Below are 15819 nucleotides of genomic sequence, written 5' to 3'. Positions count from 1 at the left end.
TCTGGCTTACTTCACTCTGTATAATAGGCTCCAGTTTCATCCACCTCATTAGAACTGATTCAAATGTATTCTTTTTAATGGCTGAGTAATACTCCATTGTGTATATGTACCACAGCTTTCTTATCCATTCATCTGCTGATGGACATCTAGGTTGCTTCCATGTCCTGGCTATTATAAACAGTGCTGCGATGAACATTGGGGTACACGTGTCTCTTTCCCTTCTGGTTTCCTCAGTGTGTATGCCTAGCAGTGGGATTGCTGGATCATAAGGCAGTTCTATTTCCAGTTTTTTAAGGAATCTCCACACTGTTCTCCATAGTGGCTGTACTAGTTTTCATTCCCACCAACAGTGTAAGAGGGTTCCCTTTCCTCCACACCCTCTCCAACATTTATTATTTGTAGACTTTTGGATCGCAGCCATTCTGACTGGTGTGAAATGGTACCTCATAGTGGTCTTGATTTGCATTTCTCTGATAATGAGTGATGTTGAGCATCTTTTCATGTGTTTGTTAGCCATCTGTATGTCTTCTTTGGAGAAATGTCTATTTAGTTCTTTGGCCCATTTTTTGATTGGGCCATTTATTTTTCTGGAGTTGAGCTGGAGGAGTTGCTTGTATATTTTTGAGATTAGTTGTTTGTCAGTTGCTTCATTTGCTATTATTTTCTCCCATTCTGAAGGCTGTCTTTTCACCTTGCTGATAGTTTCCATCTTTAATATGTGTTAGTTTTGTGGGTATATGAAGATATTAAAATACATCAAAATTTTATGTAACCTGAAATTTATCATGTATAGATTATTCCTCAGTAAAACAGTTAAAAATTAAATAAATTTAAAATACATTGGTGCATACTTTAATTACGCACTGGAAATTATTTTCAGTTGTTTAAATTTAGCAAAAATCTTTGTATAGTGGCTTCCTGGTAAGCAAGAGATGTTTAAGTGGAACCTCCGTATATTAATTAGGCTGGTGTTTCAGAAAAATCGTGCCTGTTATATGAAAATGCAGTTTTTTGTTTTGTGATATGAATTAATGCTATTTTATAATCCTCACTGGTGACTCCACATGATAATTTCTTTCCAAATAGGAAATTCTATCAGATAATTTTACCTTCAGTTTCTAAATGAATTAAGAACTTCACAGAAACTTTTTCCGTACCTAAGCCACTTAATGAAAAAAGTAGGTGATGGTTGCATTTAATGGTTATATTACTGTATGGGAATGTGTCCTCACAGACTCTGAATACCTCTGGCAGCTCTCCACTGACATCCAAATATTAGAATATCCCATGACCTGATCCTCTTATTTTCTGTCTCTTCTCTTAGACAAATTGATTTCATGTCATCCTGTTGTTTCCAATAGCTTCTCTGTCTTGATGATCCTCATATTTTTATTTTACTGAGTCCAGGCATTTTCTTCCTCTGCTGGGTAACTCTACACGTGGGAACTCAAAGTGGTTTCATCCACTTCCAGAGTCTGCATGAGGAATCTTAGCACATAAGAGAATGACTGCACTATCTAATTTATACACTAAGCTTTTTCACATTCATTGTGTATTTCAGACCTCTCTCCCTCTCTAAAATGCTGCTGCTATGTAGGCATTATAGCTATTATTCTCATTTTATAAATAAAGAAGCTAAGAGCCAAAGATTAAAACTCATTGGTAGTCACACAGTTAACAGACTAGTTTTACAGAAAAGCCCATTTTTATGCAGCTGGACTGTAAGCCATGTGAAAGTGAGGACTGTCCAACTCTTCATTATTATTCTTAGTTGCAGGAAATAAGAGATGTTTAATCATTTCTTAAATGGTTGAATCTATTTATTTCAATCTTTGCTATTAAAATTCTTAAGTACAGTGTCAATCCATTTTACTGATTGGAAAACGTATCTTCAGATAACCAAGGATCTTAGAATGCATCTCAATCAAATTCAGATCATCAATTTTTATACATTTGTGAAGTTCAAACCTGGAATGAATGAAAATGAAACCCAGAACATTGTCTCAAAGGAATTTAAACCCAGAACATTTACCAAAAGGCATTAAAATGAAATGAAATTATAATATTGAATTGTTTTCTTGTTGTTTGCTTCATTTCCCACTTGTAGAATGCCAAAAAACTATTTAAGAGCTTTAGTTCGTATATCACTTATTTTCATAGCAACAAGTCACATTGTAAAATATTATCACTTAGTTTCATGAATCACAACATATCATAGAATTAGGTGACTGTAAAAAGGAAGTGATGACTTTCTGGTCAAATCTAGAGGAGATATGGGACTAGCAGTAGCTTCTCATTTAATGGTGCTGGCATGCTCAGGTGCTTCAGTCCTGTCCGACTCTTTGTGACCCTATGGACTGTACCCTGCCAGGTTCTTCTGTCCAAGGGATTCTCCAGGCAAGAATACTGGAGTGGACAGCCATACCTCCTGCAGAGAATCTTCCCGACCCAGGGATTGAACTTGTGTCTCCTGCATCTCCTGCATTGCAGGTGGTTTCTTTACTCACTGAGCCACAAGAAAGTAGTCCAAAGCAATTATTGTAAAACTAATTTTAAATCTTTGTTACTTTATTTATTTTTGGTGACAAACCATTTATTTACAAGCAAATAATTATTTCCTTTTATTCATAGTGAACTCATCCTACCTTCTTTTTTTAAATTTATTTTTTAAATTATTATTATTTATTTTTTTTAATTATTATTATTATTTTACTTTACAATATTGTATTGGATTTGCCATACATCAACACGCATCCGCCACGGGTGTACACGTGTTCCCCATCCTAAACCCCCCTCCCACCTCCATTCCCATACCATCCCTCTGGGTCATCCCAGTGCACCAGCCCCAAGCTTCCTGTATCCTGCATCGAACCTGGACTGGGGATTCGTTTCTTATATGATATTATACATGTTTTAATGCCATTCTCCCAAATCATCCCCCCCTCCCTCTCCCACAGAGTCCAAAAGACTGTTCTATACATATGTGTCTCTCTTGCGGTCTCGTATACAGGGTTGTAATTACCATCTTTCTAAATTCCATATATATGCGTTAGTATACTGTATTGGTGTTTTTCTTTCTGGCTTACTTCACTCTGTATAATAATGAATGTAATAAACACAATGAATTTCAGTGAGCTTAATGAGTAAAAGTATTTTTTTTAGTCTGTAGATGAATAAAGAGGAAGAGTTCATCTTAAAGAAATGGGCTAGTTTTAACCACTTTAGGGAAAATGTATACTATTCCTTAAATAAAAACGCCCTCAGAATAGGGATTCTGGTCATGGCAGTGGCAATTGTAGCAGAGATGTTGCATTTTCACAAATTCAAATGAAAACAGAGCAAAACTACACGGTAAAACTAAATCATATGGATAGCATGAAATAAACAACACGGATTAAGCTGAGGGGAATTCTACAAAGCGAAATAAGCCAGACAGAAAGAAAAATAGTATATAGTATCACTTATATGTGAAATAGTAAAGGAAAAAATAGAGTTTACTTCATAGACCCAGAGAATAGTGGTTGCCCAGGGGTTGAGGGAAAAGAAAAATGGTGCTATAGGTCAAAAGGTACAAATGTCTAGTTGTAAAAATATGCTCTGAAGATATATATGAGTATATATATGATTATATATTCACTAATGTATATTTATATATATATAAAGTATATATATAATGTTTAGTATTAATTATACAGCATTAATCATATATATTATATAATATTAATATATAATATATTATATATCATTATATGTTATATTATATGTATTATGTTAATGACACAGTATTAATAAAACTGAATGTTGCTAAGAATCGATCATAAGCATTCTTCACATTTCATTCGCTCTGTTGTATCTGACTCAGTGACCCCATTGACTGCAGCAGGCCAGGCCTCCCTGTCCATCACCAACTCCCAGAGGTTGCTCAAACTCATGTCCATAGAGTCAGTGATGCCATCCAACAATCTCATCCTCTGTCGTTCCTTTCTCCTTCTGCCTTCAATCTTTCCCAGCATCAGGCTCTTTTCCAATGAGTCAGTTCTTTGCATCAGCTGGCCAAAGTGTTGGAGTTTCAGCTTCAGCATCAGTCCTTCCAATGAATATTCAGGACTTATTTCCTTTGGGATGGACTGGTTGGATCTCCTTGCAGTCCAAGGGACTCTCAAGAGTCTTCTCCCACACCGCAGTTCAAAAGCATCAATTCTTCAGTGCTCAGCTTTCTTTATAGCCCAACTCTCACATCCATACATGACTACTGGAAAAGCCATAGCTTTGACTAGATGGACCATTGTTGGCAAAGTAATGTCTCTGCTTTTTAATATGCTATCTAGATTGATCATAACTTTTCTTCCAAGGAGCAAGCATCTTTTAATTCCATGGCTGCAGTCACCATCTGCAGTGATTTTGGAGCCCCCCAAAATAAAGTCTCTCACTGTTTCCCCATCTACTTGCCATGAAGTTATGGGACTGGATGTCATGATCTTAGTTTTCTGAATGTTGAGTTTTAAGCCAACTTATTCACTCTCCTCTTTGACTTTCATCAAGAGGCTCTTTAGTTCTTCTTCACTTTCTGTCATAAGGGTGATGTCATCTGCATATCTGAGGTTATTGATATTTCTCCCAGCAATCTTGATTCCGGCTTGTGCTTCATCCAGCCCAGCATTTCACATGCTGTACTCTGCATATAAGTTGAATAAGCAGGGTGACAATATACAGCCTTGACATACTCCTTTTCCTTTGGAACCAGTCTGTTGTTCCATGTTCAGTTCTAACTGTTGCTTCTTGACCTACATACAGATTTCTCAGGAGGCAGGTAAGGTAGTTTGGTATTCCCATCTCTTGAAGAATTTTTCACTGTTTATTGTGATCCACACAAAGGCTTTGGTATAGTCAGTAAAGCAGAGGTAGATGTTTTTCTGGAACCCTTTTGCTTTTCTGATGATCCAACGGATGTTGGCAATTTGATCTCTGGTTCCTCTGCCTTTTCTGAGACCAGCTTGAACATCTGGAAGTTCACAGTTCACATATTGTTGAAGCCTGGCTTGGAGAATTTTGATCATTACTTTTCTAGCCTGTGAGATGAGTGCAATTGTGTGGTAGTTTGAACATTCTTTGGCATTTCCTTTCTTTGGGATTGGAATGAAAACTGACCTTTTCCAGTCCTGTGGCCACTACTGAGTCTTCCAAAGTTGCTGACATATTGAGTGCAGCACTTTTATAGTATCATCTTCTAGGATTTGAAATAGCTCAACTGGAATCCATCACCTCTACTAGCTTTGTTTATAGTGATGCTTCCTAAGGCCTACTTGACTTCGCTCTAGATGAGTGATCACACCATCATGGTTATCTGGGTTAGTAAGATCTTTTTGTATAGTTCTGTGTATTCTTGCCACCTCTTCTTAATATCTTCTGCTTCTGTTAGGTCCATACCATTTTTGTCTTTTATTGAGCCCATCTTTGCATGAAATGTTCCCTTGGTATCTCTAATTTTCTTGAAGAGATCTCTAGTCTTTCCCATTCAATTGTTTTCCTCTTTTCTTTGCATTGTTCACTGAGGAAGGCTTTCTTATCTCTCCTTACTAGTCTTTGGAACTCTGCATTCAAATGGGTATATCTTTCCTTTTCTTCTTTGCCTTTTGCTTCTCTTCTTGTCTCAGCTGTTTTTAAGGTCTTCTCAAACAACCGTTTTGCCTTTTTGCATTTCTTTTTCTTGGGGTTGGTCTTTATCACTGCCTCCTGTACAGTGTCATGAACCTCTGCCATAGTTCTTCAGGCACTCTGTCTATCATATCTAATACCCTGAATCTATTTGTTACTTCCACTGTATAATCATAAAGGATTTGATTTAGGTCATACCTGAATGGTCTATTGGTTTTCCCTACTTTCTTCAATTTAAGTCTGAATTTTGCAACAAGGAGCTCCTGATCTGAGCCACAGTCAGCTCCCAGTCTTGTTTTTGCTGACTGTATAGAGCTTCTCCATCTTTTGCTGCAAAGAATATAATCAATCTGAATTTGGTATTGACCATGTGTAGAATCTTCTCTTGGAGAAAGCAATGGTACCCCACTCCAGTACTCTTGCCTGGAAAATCCCATGGATGTAGGAACCTGGTAGGCTCTAGTCCATGGAGTCGCTAAGAGTTGGGCACGACTGAGCGACTTCTCTTTCACTTTTCACTTTCATGCATTGGAGAAGGAAATGGCAACCCACTCCAGTGTTCTTGCCTGGAGAATCCCAGGGACAGAGGGGCCTAGTGGGCTGCCGTCTATGGGGTCGCACAGAGTCAGACACGACTGAAGCGACTTAGCAGTAGCAGCAGCAGCAGCAGCAGCAGCAGAGTCTTCTCTTGTGTTTTTGGAAGACAACTTATGCACAGAATTTCATCTTATGTCATTAAGATCAGATTATGAGCATGCCTAGTTCCTTCTCTTGACCAAAATGTGAGGTATTAAATTACTTTACTCATTCATCCAGCCATCCATCTATTTATTAAACAAGCCAAATGAACAATAACTATTCTCTCTCTCCCTCCCTCCCCCTCCCAACCTTCTTCCCTCCTTCCCTCTCTTTGTCTTATACACAGTCACATTATACTTGTGGTATCTCTATAAATGGGAGGATCAGAGATAAATGACAGTTATCTTGATCTCAGAATTAATGTAATCTGCTAGACATTTCCAAAGAATTTTATCAAGTACTTTATCAAAAAGCCTCCCAAAAGAGGATCAGAGCTATTTGGAAAATTTTAAAAGCCCACTCAATATGAAACAAGCTAAACTTTTATTTAATTTATTGACTTTTGAGAGGTTCATCTAAAATCTTATTGAATAAACATTTCTATATTAGACTTTTCTTGACTCTATTAAAGAAATAAACTTGCAATTTCTGATTTTCCTTCAGAGGTTGGGTGTATGGAAAATTTTTTCAATATAATTTTTGAAGATTCAGTGGGATTTAGTTTTATTCTGCATTTTAATTCTCAATTGAAAGTAAAGATTAAAGACATCTCCAAAAATATCAGAAAAGAGAACTATAAATGTAAGGTCCTTGTATATGCTATGTCTGCCATTTGTTTCTTTAAAACAACAGGTCCAAGTTCTGATCAGTCCAATTTTTTTTCACAGAGACAATTATAGAGTTTATATGAGAAAGGCACCCCCCTAATAAATCTTTATAAAGGATATTTACCCTGGAGGAGGGCACGGCAGCCCACTCCAGTATTCTTGCTTGGAGAATCCCCATGGACAGAGGCGCCTGGCGGGCTATAGCCCATAAGGTCGCAAAGAGCTGGACAAGGTGACCTAAGCACAAGCACAAGGATGTTTAACCAAAAATGAAATGGTTACAAGTTGTAGAAACTACTACTTAATCAGAGTTTCATTATGACCAAACTTTTAAAGCCTTGGCACACCGCCATAACATTAAACGGTTAACTCTGTGTCTCTCACTCTCAAGATAAAAGCAATTATAATTTATAAATGGCCCCCTCAGTTGCTTTTGAACAGCCACCTTGTAATTATATTCAGCACAAGGTTAATTGAAAACCTGCTTTCCTGGTTCAACTTGAATTTTTATGCAATTATCCAATTCTTATACATGAAATCAATATTAAGGAAGCAATTTGTTTGAAAGAAGTTCTGACTTTATGACTGAAAAACACTTTGCTAAAAAAAGAAAACTTTGTAAATAATGTACTTGGGGAAAAAAATCAGCCTTTGGCTCAACTCACAAAGTATGTAATTTGTCCAAGGGTAAAGATTCTCCTCTAGAGTTTTCTGATGTACACATATGTTTTTCAACGAAGATATTACCAAGTTGTTAACCCAAACAGGTATCTATTAGAAATACAAATGCTTTGCGCCTTATTTCACGGTGTATGTGGTACAGAGACGTCTACACGTGAAATCATAGTCGTGGTTAACACCCACACAGGGACATACTGCCCCTCCTGTACTTTGTACCAGCTGAACACAGAGCGGCCTTTGCCCATTTCACTGCCAGCAGTGTTACATTGTTCGCGCCCTGGGAACCGTTTGTAGCTGGAACCATAAGGAAAGTTACAACTCAGAGACCAGCATGAGCAGTCAGTGTCCCATCACATCCCTGTGAGTGATTATCTTCAGCTAAATTTCTCCTATGGTGTTTTGTTATATTTTATAATGCTTTTCCAAAGCTGGAAGTGGCTCACGTAAACCTATAATCTAAGCACTATGAAAATGATTTAGCTATACTACTAATATAAATCTATAGCTTACCTGTCCACTCATTCAATAATTTATATGCAAATAGGAAGATCAGTCAGAAATTATTTGTGATGCACTTACCACTTGTAATGTGCTAGGCCAATTATTACAATAAACAGATGAATATTACAGTGAATAAAATTTACATCGAGTTTAGCGTATGCAGGTGATTCAGGGTCATTTAAACCTAAGGATTTGAAAGACATTGTCCTTATAATTTCAAGATATCATTTATAATCCAGATGGCAAGAGAAATTATAGATATTACCTTAAAACTCTGCTGGGCTTCTAAAAATGGACCACTGTATCATGGCTCAGTATTAATACTGCATTTCAAAGGCTCACAAACCAAATGATGACTTCTAAAATATATTCACATTCCAGGAAAATATCTCTAAGTCATAAAGTAACTTAGATAAAATAATTAGCTAAGAAAAATTATTTATGAAAAGATCATAAAATGTTTTGAAGAGGTGATCACTGTTTGTTGAGGGGAAGTGAAAAGGCATAGCAAGAAGAGCTTTCTCCAACGAAAATGTTAGCAACATTTTCAGCAAGCCAAAGGAATCAAACAGAAGAATCCAAGAAAAGAATAAAATGTCCAAAATTAAAGATCGAATGCTGCATTGGTTTTCATCACTTGGTTTCATTTGATAAGCTAGGCATTATTTTAATTCTCAGAACATACCTACAATGTAGGCATAGTTTTCTCTATGTTATGGGTAAGAGAATAGGGACCACATTGAACTGTATCAAGAGCACAGAGAGAAAATAGTAGGGCTTGGAACCAAGTTGTATTTTATACCTAATCACATATCATTTCTAAAGTGCTAAGTTGCTATCTTTGAAGATTACCTGAAGCAAAGCTTAGTGTATAGAAAGATCTGAGTATCCCTTGAATACCACATTCTGAACTTTTAATGAGAGAACATGAACTCTAAAGGAGAAATACATAATAATTTCTCACTACTATTTGCAAGCTAAACTATCCTTTGATCCAAATAGGCCCTAGTAAGTTTATTTCTGTTAGAAGTACTCTAAATATTAAATATATTTGTGTTATCATAGCAAAATCTAACAGGAAATCCACATGGAATGAAATTTATTGAAGTGAATAAATATCTAAGGCAAAATTCTGATGACTGAAAAAAGATTCAGTTCAGTTCAACTCAGTTCACTCAGTCATGTCAGACTCTTTGGGACACAATTGACTGCAGCACACCAGGCTTCCCTGTCCTTCACCAGCTCCCAAAGCCTGCTCAAACTCATGTGCATTAAGTCAGTGATGCCATCCAACCATCTCATCCTCTGTTGTCCCCTTTCCTCCTGCCTTCAATCTTTCCCAGCATCAGGGTCATTTCCAATGAGTCAGTTTTTCGCATCAGCTGACCAAAGTATTGGAGTTTCAGCTTCAGTATCAGTCCTTCCAATGAATATTCAGGACTGATTTCCTTTAGGATGGACTGGTTGGATCTCCTTGGAGTCCAAGGGACTCTCAAGAGTCTTCTCCAACACCACAGTTCAAAAACATAATTCTTCAGCACTCGGCTTTCTTCACAGTCCAGCTCTCACATCCATACGTGACCACTGGAAAAAACATAGGCTTGACTAGACGGACCTTTGTTGGCAAAGTAACGTCTCTGCTTTTGAATATGCTATCTAGGTTGGTCATAGCTTTTCTTCCAAGGAGCAAGTGTCTTTTAATTTCATGGCTGCAGGTACCACCTGCAGTGATTTTGGAGCCCAAGAAAATAAAGTCTTTCACTGTTTCCATTGTTTCCCCTATTTCCCATGACGTGATGGGACCATGTGCCATGATCTTTGTTTTTTGAATGTTGAGTTTTAAGCAAACTTTTTCACTCTCTTTCACTTTCATCGAAAGGCTTATTCATTCCTCTTCACTTTCTGCCATAAAGGTGGTGTCATCTGCATATCTGAGGTTATTGATATTTCTCCTGGCAATCTTGATTCCAGCTTGTGCTTCATCTAGCCCAGCATTTTGCATGATATACTCTGCATATAAGTTAAATAATCAGGGTGACAATATACAGCCTTGATGTACTCCTTTCCAGATTAGGAACCAGTCTGTTATTCCATGTCTGATTCTGTTTCTTCTTGACCTGCATGCACATTTCTCAGAAGGCAGGTAAAGTGGTCTGGTATTCTCATCTCATGAAGAATTTTCCACAGTTTGTTGTGATCCACATAGTCATAGGCTTTAGCATAGTCAGTGAAGCAGAAGTAGATGTTTTTCTGGAATTCTCTCGCTTTTTCTATGATCCAATGGATGTTGGAAAATTGATCTCTGGTTCCTCTGCTTTTTCTAAATCCAGCTTGAACATCTGGAAGTTCTCAAATCACGTACTGTTGAAGCCTAGTTTGGAGAACTTTGAGCATTACTTTGCTAATGTATGAGATGAGTACAATTGTGTGGTAGTTTGAACATTCTTTAGCATTGCCTTTCTTTGGGAATGGAATAAAAGCTGATCTTTTCCAGTCCTGTGGCTACTGCTGAGTCTTCCAAATTTGCTTGCATGTTGAGTGCAGACTTTTACAGCATTATCTTTTAGGATTTGAAATAGCTCAACTGGAATTCTATCACCTCCACTAGCTTTGTTCATAGTGATGCTTTCTAAGGCCATTTTGACTTCACACTCCAGGATGTCTGGCTCTATGTGAGTGATCACACCATCGTGGTTATCTGGGTCATTAAGATTTTTTTTTTTGGTATAGTTCTTCTGTATATTGTTGCCACCTCCTCTTAATATCTTCTGCTTCTGTTAGGTCCATACCATTTCAGGAAAAAGATTACTTAACAGTAATATAGAAACTATCATGTTAGATCCAAAGTTAAAGCTAATAGCCAGTTTCGTAGTTACTATAATTTTTTACATGTTATTGCAATGGTATATCTTAGCTCCATCAGTAAAATTTTGAGTAGATTGCACAGAACAGCAGTTGCCTAAGGAAACCTTAATATGCAATTGGTATCAACAAGGTTGGGAAATAGAGAAGAACATTATCATCTTATGGTAAGCTTCCTCTTGTGACATTTGAGATTTTCTATAATGGTGACCTATAAATTTATACTTTGGAACAAATTAGCAAAGGAAATGTTCCAGAACATTAATAACTGAACTTACAGAGCAAATGTAACAATCTAATGAGGTACTTCCAGAGCAGACTAGTCCGTCCTTACAGAGGAACTGAAGAGATGATGGAAAGATGTAATATGATAAAATAATACCGTAATCCCTGAAGCAAGTTGTAATCAAATGCAACTCAGAGTAATTAAGAAGATGGCCACCAGATAGAACATAGTCATCAGCAATAATATGTGTTCTAACCTAAAAAGTGAAGAAGGATATAAGGAAAATGCAATGCATTGCTTCAAAAAAAATACCAACATAATAAAAAAACAAAAATCAGTCATCTTTGCTGTGACTCTTACCAGTCTCCCCAGTCTTCCCTTCCCATCTTCCCTGATACACATAGAATGTGACCTAAATATTGAGAAAAAAGCATCATTCATAATCTCACTAGAGCACATTCAGGAGCCCCTCAGGGTAAAAGTTAACTAGATTGTCATCAGTGCAAAAAGATCCATTGCTTATATAGGATCTAGGGACAAGGAATAAAGAGAAGAACAAATAAAACATCTATGTTAGGCCTCTGATTTTCCACTGGACCCCTTTTTAAGCCCTTGACCATCTGACCATCCTTCAGCATATGGAGGAGTAGATGGATAATAGGAATCTGAAACTCAGCGGAGTATTGGTCTCATGGCTAGAATTAGTTCTGATGAAGTAGAAGAAAAAAAACAGAGTATATTCAGGTCAGAATTATCTTAGGTATATTTCCCCAAGATAAAATATCAAATCAGATCTCAAACTTGCCAAAGCATAAACATTTACATACATATACATATAGGCACTTACACACACAAGTACTCAAGGTTTACTTGCTTGAAGTAGGTTGGAGAGAGAGAGCTACCATATACATATTCTTTTTCAAGGACAGCATAGCATGGCACACCTTGTGACACTGTACTTAATAAGCCTGAAATGAAATCTCCACCGTGTGTCCCTTTGTGTCTACAACTCATTAACAAATACAAAATATGCACTTAGTGGTAAAATATGGAATGGTGGTAGTTGCAGCAAATGGCAAGTTCTCCTTTCCATAAGTTTTAAATTTATTCAGCCCCTCTCAGACCTTAGGGTTTTCTTATGTTTTCGTTCAGTCACTAAGTCACGTATAACTCTTTGCAACCCCATAAACTACAGCACACCAGACTTTCTTGTCCTTCATTATCTCCCAGAGTTTGCTCAAATTCATGTCCATTGAGTCAGTGATGCCATCCAACCATCTCATTCTCTGTTGCCCCCTTTATTATGTTAGTATTTCCCAAACATGGCAACACTTTAGAGTTCTGTGTAGAGATTTTTGAAAGTATTGATACCCTGGCCTCATTCCAGACTGTCAGAATGGTACAGATGTAGTCTGTAGCAGAAAACCATCATATTACATGATTCTGTGGCCACATGTAAATCAAGTCTGTAGAACCTTATTATCACTTAGAATTGACAAGTATTGTCATGAGTTTTGGTGTCTTTGTGATAGTTATGAAAGCACATGCCACCCTTTCCCTGTGCTTCCTTGGCTAAGATGTCTCCTCTAGCTGTCTTTTGTCCTTGCAGCATTCAAAAGAGTATCTTCTGATCTATTGCCCCCAGTACTTTTCTCATTTCTGCTCATCTTTCCTCCCAGTGGGATCTTATTCAAGCTTCAAATCACATCATTTTATTTCTACAGAAAAAAAAAAAAAAAAAACTCCTGAGGCTATGAACTTATTGCAGTGAATCCAGAGAATAATTTCAGCCTTTCCTTACAATCAAATTATGTATTTTATTGAACATATATATCAAGAGATCTAAAATGAGTGCTCTAAGGTTTCAGTCCTCTTAAACAGAAATGGATTTGTCCCATATATATATATTTTTAAAGTAAGTATATCACATGCTTCTTCTGGTTCAATATCTCTATGCAACTACCATATTTATTGGTATACTGTCATGTATGGATGTGAGAGTTGGACTATAAAGAAAGCTGAGCACAGAAGAATTGATGCTTTTGAACTGTGGTGTTGGAAAAGACTCTTGAGAGTCACTTGGACTGCAAGGAGATCCAACCAGTCCATCCTAAAGGAGATCATTGGAAGGACTGATGCTGAAGCTGAAACTCCAATACTTTGGCCACCTGATGTGAAAATCTGACTCATCTGAAAAGACCCTGATGCTGGGAAAGATTAAGGGCAGGAGGAGAGGGGAACAACGGAAGATGAGATGGTTGGATGGCATCACCGACTCAATGGACATGGGTTTGGGTGAACTCCGGGAATTGGTGATGGACAGGGAGGCCTGGTGTGCTGCAGTTCATGGGGTCGCAAAGAATCAGACACAACTGAGCAACTGAAATGAACTGATGAGGCCTTGAACCATGCCAAACTAAAGTGAAAATTTAGTACTTTTTTTTTTTTGATGCAAATATTACTCAGTTTTCAATTCCTACTGCCCCACCTCATTTAAATGAAATTAATTTTGGTACTGTTTTTCTCCCACTGTGAAAAAATTAGAGAAAAACACAGGATGGACAAAACAACCACCCAAAATCTGGCATGCAAGAATAACTTCTGTATAATTAGGCTTCAAGTGCATTTTAGGAGAGCAGTATCAATCTTATTCTTTAACAATGGAACAAATGATAACTTTCCCAAAGCTATCAATTCAGTGAGTTACTGAAAAACTTCCTCATGACGTTTGCTGATGTGCTAAAAAATGCATATTACAAGGCAGGATGTGAGAAAGGGTGAAGCAAAGTAAGACTGATAAGACTAGGTTGTTATATCAGAAATAGCTACAAAGAATTTAAGGCAAGATCTAGGGTCATAAGTGACAACTGAGGTACTGATGGATGCTAAGAAGAGAGGATAAGGTATCAGAGGAAAGCAGATCAGAAATGCAAGTCCTAAAATGTCATGAGAGTAGAAAGAAATCAGGACAGGAAAGATATTGACATTCCTTGAGAGACAGTTATGTGCTGGTGTTTTTGCTTGACACTCAATTTAATTTTGTTGTTGTCATGCTGCAGTCCATGGGGTAGCAATGAGTCGGACATGACTGAGTGACTGAACTGAACTGAAAATACTATCAAGAGGGTCATTGGTAGATACCCAGCAACATGTTTGCAGAAATATACATGGGAAACATGACAGCAAGGATCCAGTTATTCAGTTTAGAACCTGAAATTCAGCCCCAGGGAAAACTTCTTTCCAGAAGAACTGCACTCGAAACAGGGACCCAGACTGTAAGATAAGATAGATGCTTGGTCATAAAACTTTCTATTGTTAAGAAATAGGATACAGGCATAGAAAATGACCAATATCTAGAGAGATTTGGAGCTAAAATCTTAGTCTAGAACTCCCAAGTTCATTTTGATGAAAAACAAGTCAGCAGGTAAATTGATCTAGCTAAAAGGCCAGGAAAACTGTTGACACAAGGGAGGTGAGTGTTGATGTGAATTTAAGATTTTTTAGGCATGTAAGCTTTAATCTCTGTAAGATTAATTTTTTAGGGATGTAAGCTTTAATCTCTGCCATATTTGGGTTCTCTCTCTCTTTTTTTTTATCCCAGTCGTATGTGGCACTCCAACTGGAAGGGAGCCTAAAATGTGATTTCAAAGTGTCTAACCACTTTGGTACTGAAAGACATGTTAGTAAAGGGTTGACCTGGATGAGAAATGAGCAACTGGGCCATAGATACCATGTCTTTGCTCCATTCTATTGGAACACTCTTCATTTCAGCTCAGTTGCTGAGTCATGTCTGAATCTTTGTGACCCCGTGGACTGCAGCACGCCGGGCTTCCCTGTCCTTCACCATCTCCCAAAGCTTGTTCAAACTCATGTCCATCAAGTCAGTGATACCATCCACCATCTCATCCTCTGTCATTCTCTTCTTCTCCTGCCTTCAATTTTTCCCAGCGTCAGGGTCTTTTCCAGTGAATCAGTTCTTCACATCAGCTGGCCAAAGTATTTGAGTTTCAGCTTAAGTATCAGTCCTTCCAATGAATATTCAGGACTGATTTCCTTTAGGATTTACTCGTTTGATCTCCTTGCAGTCCAAGGGACTCTCAAAAGTCTTCTCCAACACCACAGTTCAAAAGCATCAATTCTTCTGCACTCAGCTTTCTTTACAGTCAAACTCTCACACCCATACATGACTACTGGAAAAACCATAGCTTTGACTGCTGCTGCTGCTGCTAAGTCACTTCAGTCGTGTCCGACTCTGTGCAACCCCATAGATGGCGGCCCACCAGACTAGATGAGCCTTTATCAGCAAAGTAATGTCTTTGCTTTTTAATATGCTGTCTAGGTTGGTCATAGCTTTTCTTCCAAGGAGCAAGCGTCTTTTAATTTCATGGCTGCAGTCACCATCTGCAGGGATTTTGGAGCCCCCCAAAATAAAGCCTCTCACTGTTTCCCCATCTACTTGCCATGAAGTTATGGGACTGGATGTCATGA

This window comes from Bison bison, unplaced genomic scaffold (genome assembly GCF_000754665.1).
Source record: "Bison bison bison isolate TAMUID 2011002044 unplaced genomic scaffold, Bison_UMD1.0 scf7180017864491, whole genome shotgun sequence".
Taxonomy (NCBI): Eukaryota; Metazoa; Chordata; class Mammalia; order Artiodactyla; family Bovidae; genus Bison; species Bison bison.
Note: the sequence above shows the minus strand (reverse complement) of the source record.